The following is a 15,209-nucleotide window of genomic DNA, read 5'->3' on the forward strand; positions in this document are numbered from 1 at the left end:
TTCCCGCACCATAAACCCTTCGTAATTTATTTAATTACTAAACTAAACATACTAAATAATAATAATAATAATCAAAACATCCAATTTATTAGGGCCGTCTTCTACCCGAACCCAGACTCAAGGCCCAATACTTTTAGGCCCAAAAATCGGGGCGTTACAACTCTACTCCCTTTAAAGAAATTTCATCCTCGAAATTTCAAACTATCAACTAACCGTATGACTCAAGTCAAACCAGTACACTTCTGCCGCACTTTAACTCTAATTGTAAATTAAGTAAATAATACACCATGAGAGAAGTATGTACCAACATCTGCTTTTGGAGCATCTCCGTCCTCACGGCGACATGCTGCATAGACCAAAGCTGGCTGTCTTGCCTCAGCATGTCCCATATCCCTATCTAGTGCTCCACGACCACGACCCATTCCATTGCTACGGCCTCTTCTTGTCACGACCACCCCTCGGCAGTATATTACCCGTACGATGGTTTGTCCATAATCCGGTCTCCGAGGACACTCTCTCAAACGATGCTCCATCGATCCGCATCTTAAACAGGCTCTAATCCTTTTCCAGCATTCGCCATAATGGCTTTTCCTGCAATCAACACAAGGTTGCAATCTAACAACAGCAACAGGGGCTTCAGCTCGGACTGGCCCATCTGCCCTGGCACTTTTCCTATGCCTTTAATCAGAATTGGAGGGCCCTAAATCTATTTTATTTTTACTCCTTTTCTTTTCCCAGCTTTGGCGCTCAGCGCGCTTCACATCCTCAGCTATCTTAGCTTTCTCTACCAATACTGCAAAAACTCACTCCCTCTGTGGAGCTATTAATACTCGTAGACTATCCCGGAGGCCATCATTGATTCGAACACAACATTCGTACTCTGTTGCTACTATTCCATGGGCATATCGGCTAAGTCGCAAAAACTCTGCCTCATACTCAAACACAGATCGACCCCCTTGAGTTAAGTTTAAGAATTCCTTCCTCCGGGCATCTACATAGCTTGCCCCAATATACTTCCCTTGAAATACGAATTTAAAGAATTCCCAGGTAATCCGCTGAAGTTGCGTGCCCTCTTTCACGGTCAACCACCATTGGTAAGCTTCTTCCCTAAGTAGTGATATTGCCCCTTTTAGCTTTTGTTCAGCCGTGCAATCCAAGTCATCCATTATTCTGTCCGTGGCTTCCAACCAGTACTCAGCCACATTCGGGGCTACTCCAGAAATGCCCCTAAAGACTTCTGCTCCATTCGATTGGAGACGTTCCGAAACTGACCCACGGCCTCCGATACCAGTGTTGGGTCTAGTGACCTTCTCCAGAATACGAAGCATGGCTTGGGATAGTGCGTCATCCCCAGCCGTATGATCATACGGTCTTGTCCACTATCCGTCGTAGGCGATGTCGGTGTCTCACTAGCGTCCACCACAGGTATAATATCAGAAGCAAGGGACTCAGCTCTAGCCCTTCTACGGCCTCTACCACGGCCCCTAGTACCCCATCCACGAGTACCACGTGTGCTCATCGTATCTATCGAATTGTTTGTATTAAGAGTTTTATACATAGATAGAGTTTCAGAGTTCGCTTTCGCAAATCTCAGCCTAGCTACAGTCTCAGTATTCTAGGATTTTTGGTATTGCCCTAGCTATAATGTCATGATATGGTCTCAGTTCTATCTACAGTAATATCTTAATACAGTGTAGTATGAGTAACAGAAATACTTACAGACTTGGTGCTGGGGATTCAGTGTGCCACTTCTTCGGTTATCAAATTTCAGAAACCCAGAAAAACTTAAACCATTTTAAGATTAAACCTTAAAACATGTGTACCTTGTAAAATATCTTTGAAAAGAATTTTCCAAAACCGTTTCCAAAATACCCTTCTTGGGCCTAAGTTTAGCAAAGTTTTTCGAAAAGCTTTTCAGACCTTGATCCACAACCGAGTTGTTGCAACTGGGCTCTGATACCACTAAATGTAACACTCCAAACCTGGCCTGGAAGTTTAGCTCGAATCCGGTGTGTCACAGTGAAGCGTTACTATAAAAGTCATGTTTTATCTAAAATCTTTCTTAGTGTTTAAAGAGTATTTTTCGTTATAGATTAAAGTGAATGGAAGCTGTGCAACAGGTAGGATGCCGGAAAAGAAGAGGTGAGTCTATTAGACTGCTTAAGTACCAAGCTCTCCACGGATCCATTCCTAGACATGCACACAACCATTGTCACACTTTAACTGAGTGATTGTTCAGGGAAAACCATTTCGTTTAAAACCATTTGGAAAGGTTATTAATTTTGAAAATGTTTTCGTTGCAGAAGCCTTGGTTTGTTATCGCGATATTTTGAAATCAAGTAACCTTTTTTAAAATGCGCCCTAGAGCTATTCAATTTCAAACAGTTAAAACAATATCATATCTAAGCTAACAAAACATACTAAAACCAATTAAAAATAATTAAAATGACCTTATTACAAATTAAAACCCGAAAACATAAAGGAAATAATCTAAAACAAAAGTGAGGTATAAACACTTATTTTAAACAGTCCACATGGCCACTCTGAATCCCTCCAGCTCTAAGTCCACCGATCTAAGGCTCACCTGCAAAGATGGGAAAAAGGGGGTGAGTTTGGAAAACTCAGTGTGTAAAGTATCCCAACCAGAGCCCAAATCAGTTCAAGCTTTACAGGGCCTAAGCCCTATTCAGAAATCAAAGTTAACTGGGCCTTAGCCCATATCAATATTAATCTGGGCCATAGCCCCTTACAATATCAAAGTATACTGGGCCTAGCCCATATCAGTATCAATCTGGGCCGTAGCCCTATAACAAGTCGAGATATATTGGGCATTGCCCATATCAACACAGTTGGCCCATAACAAAATAGTCTCATATGATTAATGCACGATAACCCCATCCAACCCTCACTTGCCTCTGTCCATCCCTACACTTCCTGTGGGGAATAAATCACCCACGCCATCTCTACACATACAGTGTTAGCACCGGTTTCGGCACTAACTATAATCCGCAGAAAAGCTGCTTATATCAGAATATGTAGCACAGCCACCAGAACGGGTTCTTCTTCCATAACAAAACTAAACCCCATGTAGTATGACATGTATGCAGAATATATATATTTAGCAAGGTATGCTTCAGAAAGACAGTCAGATTATAGCATAAGAACAGTTATTTACCCTCGAGGGGCGTAATCGTAAACTTACCCCTTTAGGGGTATTACCGTAATTCTACATTACAAAGGTATTTCAGTAATTTTATCAGTCTTTTTAGGGTTTCATGCTCATTACAGTTATTAACGTGTCTTCAGAAAACTTACCGGATGTTTTTTATCGAAATGGGCCCGTTAGCCCATTACCCAATTTCGGCCCATCGAAGCCCAAATTCACCGAGGTGCACGAAATTGCGCACTTTGCAATCTTACCGTTGAAGTTACCAAAATTATCAATACAAACAATCCTACGAGCGCTTGCACGCTCGCAAGTTCTCGAAATACCGACTTTTCGGCATTTTGGCTTTTCGGCTTTTGCCGATCTAGTCTACTAGTGGTGTCGTTTGCACACCTGTTTTATGACGAAACATTGACGAGTTCTACATACGAGTAGCCTACAATCGGTTACTATAACATTAGATTAAAACTCAATAACAACTTAACACATCAAACCCTTACCATATTCGGCCATAGTCCATATCTTTAACCCTTAGCTTTATCGATCTCCAACTACCAGATCTAGATGCTCCAACAGTGTCAACCCTCTATGCTCCTTGATTTCTTATCCTTAAATCCATATTAAATACATAACAGAACAATAAACAAAACCAATAACCCTTTAGTCTCAGTCGATGGCCACCCTATGCGTATAGGGGTTTTCGGCTTTTCTTAAAAACCCGAAATAACGAATGGACAGAAAGATCTGAGCATTTACCGAGGATCTACTTGCCAGAAATGTTCCAAAGTACCTTCCTATTCCAGATTTATTGTAGATCTAACCCAAAATACTAATAGAGAATAGATCTAGGTGATTCGGCTTTTGAAGAAACGAGATAGAAAATAGAAGTTTGTGAAGTAGAGGGGAGATGATGATAAAAGAAATGAGAGGAATGGGTTAATGGCTTCGGCTTTAAGAACTAATAGAGCAAGAGAATGAAAGAAGAGAAAATGAATCATTAAGGCCAAAAATAAACGGCACTTATTTGCTATGGCCGAATGAGTGCATTTCGGCATAAAAATTCTTCCCAAGTTCAAATTCCATGTTTTGCTCCTAAATTTCAACCACCGCCAATTTAAATCCCATCCAAATTCCTTGCACCATCAGCAGCAGTGCACCGCTTGACCGACTCAAGCCACTGCTAGGAGAGTTTCAGTCAAACTCTAACTCTCCCCCACGTGAGCAACAAAATTGGTCGCCCATTGCGCGTACAGCAGCTCGAAACCGAGACCTCCAGGCACCCACATACGTTGCTTGCCACTACACTAAAGCTCCTCTCATGATATAGTCTACTCACAATTAATTTTAAGACTTATCTGCTGCAGCCCCGGTTCGTTTAAAAATAAAACAAAAACATCGCTACTTACCAGACTCGAACCCCTACCCTTCAGCTACACCACCCGTACCTTACCACCACACCACTTACTCGATTGTGTCATCTTTCCTCCGGAGGTAATTATAAGGCCTCCTTGCGGCAATCCCTGGTTGTTAAAAAAAAAAAATCAACATTTGCGCACACTGGGAATTGAACCCCAGCTTCCCTTCCTACTGCCTAGCGTGCCTAACCACTGGACCAAGCGTTCCTTTATGCCCAGCTATTGCCCAACTTATTTTTAAGGCCTTATGCCCAGATTTCCTTAAGAGGCAAAATTTAAGAATTTTGCTAAAGCTATGGGCCGAGCCCGGACTTTTTCCCACACCATAAACCCTTCATAATTTATTTAATTACTAAACTAAACATACTAAATAGTAATAATAATCAAAACATCCAATTTATTCGGGCCGTCTTCTACCCGAACCCAGACTCAAGGCCCAATACTTTTAGGCCCAAAAATCGGGGCGTTACAGTTCTAATTGGATTTTTCATTAATTCTCATTTTTCTACAGGAATGACATGAGCTCCAGTATCTAATAAAGCATGTAAAGAATATGTTTTATATTCTCTAAATTGAAATGTAATTTCTTTATATGTATAATATTTCCTAGGTTGAAAATTTGAAAATGTAATAATATCATTTTTCCCATTTTCATTTGTTGAATAATTGTAGAAGATTGTATTTCTTCCATTTTAGTATTTTTAGAATTTCTACTAGGTCCAGTAGGAAAAATAGGTATTTGAACTGTTTTCATTCCTATTTGTGTTGAACTTGTACTTATATTAACCTCATCTTCCTCTATTTGAGTATTTGAGGGTAAAACTAAATTATCATTTGTATTTGTTATAGCATTATTTTTAAAATATAGCTTATCTCCTGAAGACATATATTCTATAGTACTTACCGGTTTTGAAGTACTAGCTCCACTTATTCTATCTATCTTCCAATCTCTTGGTATTGATAAATATTTTAAATGTAATAATTTTAGCTGAATTTATGTAGTAAATTTATTAGGCTCAAATAACTCAATGATTTTATTATTAATCTCCTTAGTTTCTACTTCTACAGTATTGGTATATTTATTAATAGAAGTCCAACTTATTGCTAGATCTTCTGCTAAATCATTAATATCAGAATTTTTTGTCTGAATTCTTAAACATAAACACTCTTCTATTAGAGGATCTGTAATAGATATAAAATAGTTTGGTTTAACTTTAAAACCTATTACACCAGTATGTAAATTAGACTGAATTCCTCCAATAAGTGCTTTTATTGGATTTTCAAATCTTTTATCTAATAAAACCGCTATTATAGGTATATCATGACCTTTTCTAAATAAAGCTCTAATTGTTATCATAATTATACCTAAATGTATATATCTAACTTGAGGATATTTCTTTTTAATCCTCTTAATTTTATGTTTAGTAAATAATGGGATTTCTGTTAATTCTCCTCTAGTATCTTTAGCGACTGTATTGCCACTAATTTCCTCTATATGTCTTTGACTCCATATTTTAAACTTAGATATTTTATATATTTCTTCTTTAGAATTATGATTTTTATTTATTTTCTCTATCATTTCATCGAAAAGTCTTTTCTTCTCCAATTAAATTTCTTAATTTTATATCTTGTTGCTCGGACTTAGGATTTCTTCTAATTGATTTTTAGAATTACTTCCTACATTAAACATAAATATATATTCTTCATTATCCGAATCGAATCTATTTCGATATTAATTCATATAATATTTCTTGAGATTTATTTCCTTTTCATAACAATTTTCTAAATCTTGTTCTTCAATACTTTTAATCATTTTTTAGCACTTTTTCCTTTGTTAGGACAATTTGGTGCTATATGACCTTCTTCATCACATATAAAACATTTACATATTTGTTTTTAGGTTTTTAGAAGTTTTTCTTCTAATAATTTGTTTTCTTTTTCTTATTATTACCAGATATCTTTTATTTCTGGTTTCCATCTAATTAATTTATATTTTCTATTTTTCTTTCTATTTTTTTATAAGTATTAGGACGTGTTGTTTTACATCTAAACTCCCATTCATTTTCTAAAATTTTTGTACAGTGACTATAACTTAATTTATTTTTTACTTGTTTAGAAGCTTTAGTTTGTAAACAATGTAAAGTTATTCTTTCTTTCGCAAAATTTATCCTATTTCCTATAGAATCTATATTTTCTTTTGCTGCTTCTGCTTCTTTACTAAGTTCCTACAAAATTTTTCTTTGATATTGAAATATTAGTTAAGTCTAAATATATTCCTCCTTGGGCCACATTTCTTTTATTTAAATCATCTATCCTATGTGGTATAGGTATAGTTTGACTTAGTTGTTGATTAGATGATTCTCCTATATATTCAGTTTTAATTTCATTAGTACAAGATCATATTAAATTTAGGTATTTGAACTGTTTTCATTCCTATTGGTGTTGAACTTGTACTTATATTATCCTCCTCTTCCTCTGTTTGAGTATTTGAGGGTAAAACTAAATTATCATTTATATTCAGTTTTAATTTCATTCCAAGTCTCCCATGTATTTCTGATTTCTTACAATGGATTTATATATTTATAGTAATTGGTATCAGACATAAATTTGTTAGTCACTTAAGCTATTTAATCACTATTTAACAAATTTTACACATTTTACAATTTAGTCATTTTTAATTAATTGACTATCAAAACATTAAAATTTTCTAACGAAACTTTTATACTAACTCAATAACACAACATAAATATTTTTAAAAATATTTATGGCTCGGTTTATGAATTCGAGGTCTCAATACCTTGTTTTTGACCCATTTGACCTAATAAATTCTTTTAATTCACAAAATTCACTAATTTAAGAATATTTCTAATGTCACACTTGACTCATAAATATAATTTACTAAATTTTCAAACTTACTCGTTGAATGTAGTGATCTCGAATTACTATTTTCGACATCACTGAAAATTAGGCTGTTACACTGATGGTGTTCTTCGAGTCTTTTCTTTTTTCTTCTCTGATGGCTTCCTTTGGTATTCTTCTAGTAGGTATTTATAGACTTTAGAATGCTTAGACTGGGTTTTTTCGCATATTTGAGAAGCAGAATGCGAAATCGACACGGGCTAGCACATGGGCATATGTCCAGCCCGTGTGGCTCACACGGGCATGTATCCAGCCCGTGTGGATCCTAAAAATAGCTCTTTTTGTCTAATTTTGGCTTATTTTTCTCTCCTTTCACTCCCCTATGCTCACCTAAGTATAGAAACATGATTTTTAAGGATTAGGAGCATCAAATTCACTAATTTACATAATTAATCATCCCAAAATGCATCAAGAATGAGATTAAAATATGTTACTTTTATAGCTTATCACGTTGTATGATTAATTTTAGGATGTCTAAAATTGTATTCACGAGTTTATTGAGAGTTTTAGAGTCACGACACAACTTGCAAACTTCAAGACACATATCTTCTCGTGAAATGTTGGGAATTTTTTTATACATCTTTGGCACCAGTGCAAAAGTTTCCCAATATTGAGAAAAATTTCAAAAGTCTGGAGCAACAATAAGTTGATTCTTTGTAATTATGCTTGAGAAAGTTTCAAGGATGGCCATTGATCTAATTGCACCCGAAGATCCTTTTTTTTAGCTCAATACCAGAAAAATATGTAACGGTTCTAGATATATGCCTCATTTTAAGGTTAAAATTTAATATTATATTATTATATTTTAATATTTTTGGTCGATTAAAAATACGAACGAGACTAATATGATTATTTGTTCAGGATTGCATAGGTGGAATTGATGGTACTCATATTGCCGCTATTCTTCCACCAAATGAACAAATTCCTTATATTGGAAGAAAATGTGTCCTGACTCAAAATGCTATGGCAATGTGTGATTTTAATATGTGTTTCACCTTTGTCATGGCTGGATGGGAAGGACCAACGCATGACATTAGAACATTTCTTGATGCAATTCGAGATCCAAAATACAAATATTTACACCCACCAAATGGTAAGATATTTCATTTATTTCTTTTTTTAAATAATAAAGTAAAAGTTCTTTAATTGATAATTTTAAAAAATAATTCTTGAATTAATTGTTTGTTATATTATGACATGTAGGAAAATATTATCTTGTTGATTTTAGATATTCTCAAATGAAAGGTTATCTTGGACCATATAGAGGTCAATGATATCATTTACCTAACTTTCAAGAGGTAGACTGATATCTTGTAAAGAAATATTCAATCATTTACATTCATCATTACGTAGTGTGATTAAAAGGACTTTTGATGTTTTGAAAAAAAAAGGGTCATTTTAAGGGAATGCCAAGTTATAGTTTTGAAAAGCAAACAATGATCATTGTTGCTACAATGGTGATACACAATTTTATCTGAAAACATGCCGGTTGAAATGATGCAGGTTTTATGGAATACTAAAATATTAACAGGGTATATGTGAATATTATTGATCCAGAATATATGCATGATGGAGAAAATGATTATGATGATGACGCTGGTGGTGAATCAAACAATTCAAGTGGTTTTGAAACGGAATTAACAAGAGATGCTATAGCCTCTAGTTTAATGAATTCACTTTAAATTGTAAATGCTACTGTAAAATTTTTGATGATGTATTTGGTATATAAATATTGCCCTTTTGAAACTTTAATCCAAATGGATGTAATATTTTTATTTATTAGGTTTATGTTTTCTATGTTATGTTAATATCTATATGGGTTATATATTCAAATTACATTTTAAAATAAAATAGTACAAATGTGTTAATATCTAATTACAAATATTTAATTATTATAGTTAAATATTTAGAATATAATTTATATTTAATAATTAATTAATATTAAATACTTAGAAATATTTAAAATTAATATTATATTTTAAAATATTAACGATAAGTTATAATAAATTATTTTTATATTCTTGCTAAAATATCATAATATTAACTAATTTGAACATTATTTAAAAGCATTTTTGTTACTTTATAATATCATATCTAAATATTTTTCAAAAGTATTTTTTGACAACAATACTGAACACTTAAATTTTAAAAAGCATTTTTTAAAAGCAATACTAAACTAGCCCTAATTCCACCTGACACAAACAATAACCTATCCAATCGCCACCCTAACAGCCACGCTTAAACCCAGACTTGCCATGCAAACTAGCTGATGTAATCCCCTTTCGACCACCAATATGACATCAGGACATGTGGTGCCTAGGGATCATAACCTGTCATATATAGCCAACAATGATTCCCAAATCAAGGGGGTTCTCCATTTTTTCTCCTTTCTCTGTCTCTCTCAACCTTTCATTGGGCTTCCCCATCCAGTCTGCTAATCACCAGTCATAACGGCTCTTCGCCTCGCATTAATTCATGTGAATCGCCAGAAACCATCCTAGCCCCATTTGTTGAACTTCACTATAAACACAACAACAGTGTTAAATTTGGCTTTTTTTTTTCTTTTTCCTTCTTCTTTATACACAGAAAGGGTTAAATCTCGTAATTATACATGAACTTTAGTTCAATATGCAATGTTATACATGAACTTTGATTTTGTGCAATTTCATGCATAAAAAATTGATTTGATTCAACTTTCACAAACTGTTAACACAATTATCGATACAACACAATTTTAAGTTTACATATTACATGCAAAATAATTATATTTATCTAATATAAAACAAATCGATGTAATTATTTCTTTAAATATATAGAATTGAATTTAATTTAAAGTTCCATGTATATACTTGAACCCAAATCAAAGTTCATACATCAAATTGCACATTTAATTAAAATTTATGTTTAGTTTTAAGATTTATGTCTACATATCAACATTTTAAATTTTGATATAAATAACTTGCTTTTATTATTTATTTATTTTTAGACATTAATCTCATTATAAGTTCTTATCATATCTGCTATTTTTGATACAATGTCTAGAACTATCATAGCACCTCCTCAACCCTTAAATAGGAGGATAATGCGCTTTAGTGCACTCCAATCTACGTCTTCCTATATTGGCAACAATGTCGATACTAAACGAGCTAATACCAACCTCTAAATTACTATAGCAATAAAGCATAATACCAAAAATAACCCCTAACATTTAACAGTTTGGTCACTTTAGTCATTTATCTTATTTTTTAAGGTAACTTTAACTCTTAAAGTTAATTTTTTTTAAACTAATCTACTTTTAACAGACATGTTGATGTGACTATAAGTTCACTAACTATCTATATTAATTGTTAAGGTAACAATCCATATATAATTAAATACTGACCTCCACTATTTTATCTTATATTTCCTGCAATAAAATCATCATCATCATCACCGTTTCTTTCTTTCCATCGTTCACTGTGACTATTGTCCAACGCGGTTCAAGCTACCTTGCTCCAAAATACTCCCCTCTTTCCCTTCTTTAAAGTTATCCAATTTATTTTCTCAAAAAATAAAACTCTTTGAAAACCTCAAAATCCATATTTGAGCCTCGAACTTCCTTGTCTCCGATCTTCTTTTCCGTTCATCAGATTGCCTTTATTTTTTAGTATGTATTTCCTCTTGTTGAGCTTTCTTCTCACCGTTTAGATTGTCAAATGGAAACCCAAAAATTAAAAAACAACCCCCCCCCCCCAAATGGAGTGTTTTATTACAGGAGGCGTCGGCATTGGGTCGACGGGCTAGTCAGAGTTGGAAAGCTAAAGCTTAGCATGGTGGAGGCAATGATGCAAAGCATTCTTGTGAGACAATTTGGGAACCGCCGAATTGGGATTGTTCAAAACGCTGCCAGATTTGAGAATCTCGATCTCCAGTGACAAAAAAAAAAAAAGAATACATTGGTTCGGAGTGGAAAGCAAATCGGACGTTCATGTCAAAAAAGTCAGATTCTCGGAGAACACTATTCAAATCATTTTGGAATTATACGCGTCGTTTCACGGCAATGACGAGTTTTGGTATTCGAATCCGTCTTATTCCTACATCCGGATGAACAATCTGACAATGGCACATGGGAACGGCGCGTATAGGGAAGTTTCTGTGACGATCAACGGGAAATTTGTGGGATTGGAAGTGGTTTTTCTGGTTATTTTCACTGGTGGGATTAACCCATTATTTTGGGAACCGATTGTGGCGATCGGGGATTTCAATTTACCAAGCTGCGATCTAGATTTAACCTCGTTTTTGGAATGGTTATGGGACGGGAAATATCACGATAGTGGAATCGGTGTCGATGTGATATCATTTTGGCTGGTGAATGCAAATTTACACTTCTGGTTAGATCATGGAACTCCCAAAGTTGATGCTCAATCGGTGGTTTACAATAGTTCGGTGCCGGCCATTCAAAGACGATAAGCTTTCACAATGCTTGATGGGAGTTTTATGATTAAAGCCAATCGGAAAATTTAGTTTGCAGGTTGGGTTAAATGCACAGCTAGTAATTTCACCACCATTGTTTCACAACAATTTAAGCTTACAAATGTAGTCAGGTTTTACTTCAATGGGACTGACAAGATTGTTCAACAAAGAGTTAAGGCGAAGAGGGATTCGAGGGTTCGAGCTGATTCGGGTAATTTGGTAGGTTGTACAGTTGTCTGGAGGCAGTATCCGTTAGCGATGATCACATCTCCTCGCCTCCTTTTCTTCCATATAAAATCATTTCAACCCATTCTTGCCTTTCGTCCTCACTTCATCATGGATTATATATAGTAAGAGCTCTCCGTATGCGAGGCTCTCCTAAGCCATTACAGGGGTGTTTTTGAAAAGAGCCATCACAGACTGAGATAGAACATTTTCTTTTTTTTGTAAAAATTAAAAAAAAAAAAAAAAGAGAGGAAAATATGGCAGTTTCCAAGGTTTCTTTCGTGGTTGTATTTGCGGCTCTTGTTTTTGCTTTGGTTGCCTTGCCGGTTGCTGTTCAGGCACAATCCACTGCTCTCGCCCCTGCCCCAACGAGTGACAGTTTGTTCTTTCCCTCTCTTTGCTTCTCTTTTAGCAACAAGGGAGAAGAAGAAACAGTGATTATATATGATCACTGATACACATATTTATAATCACTAGGAATACATCCGCGAGTCTAAAAATTTATAAATTAAATTAAATTACTAGTAATTACTTTTAAGAGATTAAAGAGTTAAAAAGTTTTAAAACTAAATTTTAATGTAATTTATTATATTTTTATTTTACTGAAACAAGCTTTCACTATTTTTATTTATAAAATAAAAATTATTTAAAATGAAACATTAATATATATATTAAAATTTTATTTAAAATAATAAGTTGATATTGTTATAGCATAATTTAAAGGTTAAAGAAAGGATTATTTAGTTTCCAATTTAAAACTAAGAATTTATTTTAAGGTAATAATAATATGAGAGTTTAATTAGATCAAAATAATAAAGAGTTTTTTTTTAATTGTCAAAATAAAAATCAATGTAATTATGTTCTTATATTATCCCTAAATTCTAATTAACACACTTATTTTATCCCTATTTATTTCATATGACTCTTGGCTTTATATATGCAGACCGCCTAGCAGATTGAAAAGGAAATGATAAAATTCATACATAAGGCAACCAAGGCCATAAAAAGAAAAATTAATTACTAAAAACAGTTCAATACGCCATTCACCTTCAGCATCCACGGTTATCGGTCCCAGGGTGTTCTACCCACGGTTATAAACCCCAGGATTTTCTGGCCTTTTTCCGTCTGGATTCGGGTTGGGAAGGCAGGATTTGTAAGGTTTACCTCTCCCACAATCTGCAGCTGGTCGATCACGATTGCCAGTTTTGTCAGTCACATGTCCACCATGTCCGGCGAGGATTCTACCGCTATGAGAATCCATCAGGAACTCCAACTCCTCATCGTCGGCGATGAGTGATGAGGTATGGCTGGTGTTGGTTTGAACTGACATAGCTCTACAGGGAATCATTGGATTGTCGAGCACAAGCACTATAATTGCAAGTGAGAGATACGCTTTCATCATTTTGGCTTCCATAATCTGTCTCTCCAACCTGAATCAATGACAAAGCTTAAACAACTCTCTCTAAGGTCATGCAATTTATATACAAGTTGAAACAATGACAACCCATTTGAATCAAATTAATGTTTCAACCTCCATATACGGAAATTCCAATAACTAAAAGCTAACTCATTAAACTATTCTATCCACTGCCAAATGCCACTGAAATAACGTGAGATTATAGTTTTCGACGACCCATGTGTGTTGATGTTCCAATAAAAATAAAGCTTTGTGCCTTTGCCTCACTATTCTACCAAACGCAAGCTCTTTAAAATCACAATTTTCATAAATCAATAACCAAACAGCCGAAGTACATTGGCACCAAAGGGATTGAGTCATACAACACATCCTATCCTCAAATTTATAATGATTAAAAATATATGTATTGTTTTCTAAATTAAAATATATGTATTGTTAATTACATGAAGTAGATTCCTAGAATCATCTATTTATATTATTAGACTTAACACTTCTTTTGTCCCCTGTATCATAGTTAAGTATATTTACTATTTTTTTAGTTTACTCCTTGTATTTTTATTTTGTAATCCCCATTGCCTTAACCTAAATTTTCGTAAAAAATTAAATAAATTAACTAATAACATTCTGCCATGTGTAAAAAAAATGAAATACTTAAAATTTTAAAAATATAAAAAACTCTAAAACCTACAAAGTTATAAAAATTTAAAAACATCATAATCTAATTTTGAAAATTATAAAAATATTTTTAAATTTATAATTATGAAAAAGAAAATTAAAAATTGCATAATTTTTTTTTGTTTGGGATTATAGGTTTTATAGAAAATCTTAGAATTCTATGAAAAATTTAAAGAATTTTATGGTATTTTAACTAAAAACTCAAAATTCCTTAAAAAATAAAAAATTCATAAAATGAAAAAAAATCCTACCATTTTTAAACAAACATAAAGTTGTTTAAAATTTCATAAAATTCTAATATTTTTCTAAAAGAACCTAAAATTTCATTAAAAAAATATTTTTAATTTCATCTAATTTTAAAATTATTTCAAAGTTTTGCATACTTATAATTTTGAAAAGTAAATTATGCTTTTTATAATTTTCTAAATTTCAAGATTTTGAGATTTTCCCTGATATTATTTTTGATTTTTGGATTTTAATGATTTATTTTAATTATATATATATATATTAAAATTTTAAGTCTTTTACTTTCCTTCACACGTGGCAATATGCTATTAGCAGACTTAACTTTTAAAAGGAAAATATAGATGAAAGCAATGAGATATAGAAAATAAAAGTAAAGAAACTAACTTAAAAAAGTTACAAATCCGAAAGTAATAATTCAACTATAGTATAAAAAAGGAAAAAGAAAACTATTAAACCATATTATTATAACTTGTAAATTAAATTATTTTATCCCAAGAGAAAAAAGAGTTGAAGTCATTATCAATTTCTTGCGAAAATTCTTTAAATGAATGTTAAACCATCTGTTCTTAACCAAATTATGGATCAGCTTGAAAATATATGGAACCTTATTATTCGAGTACTAATAATTTTTTCTACAAATAAGATAAAATATTGTGGCATGTTTTTTTTTAAAATATATTTCTTATTATTTTAT

At 33.3% G+C, this 15,209-nt stretch overlaps 1 pseudogene; it reads left to right on the plus strand.

Annotated features, from left to right (window-relative positions):
• Nucleotides 1-2,102: 2,102 nt before the first annotated feature.
• Nucleotides 2,103-12,448, plus strand: LOC108476848 (peptide-N4-(N-acetyl-beta-glucosaminyl)asparagine amidase A-like; annotated as a pseudogene).
• The last annotated feature ends 2,761 nt before the right edge of the window (nucleotides 12,449-15,209 follow it).

This window comes from Gossypium arboreum, chromosome 7, assembly GCF_025698485.1.
Source record: "Gossypium arboreum isolate Shixiya-1 chromosome 7, ASM2569848v2, whole genome shotgun sequence".
Classification (NCBI taxonomy): domain Eukaryota; kingdom Viridiplantae; phylum Streptophyta; class Magnoliopsida; order Malvales; family Malvaceae; genus Gossypium; species Gossypium arboreum.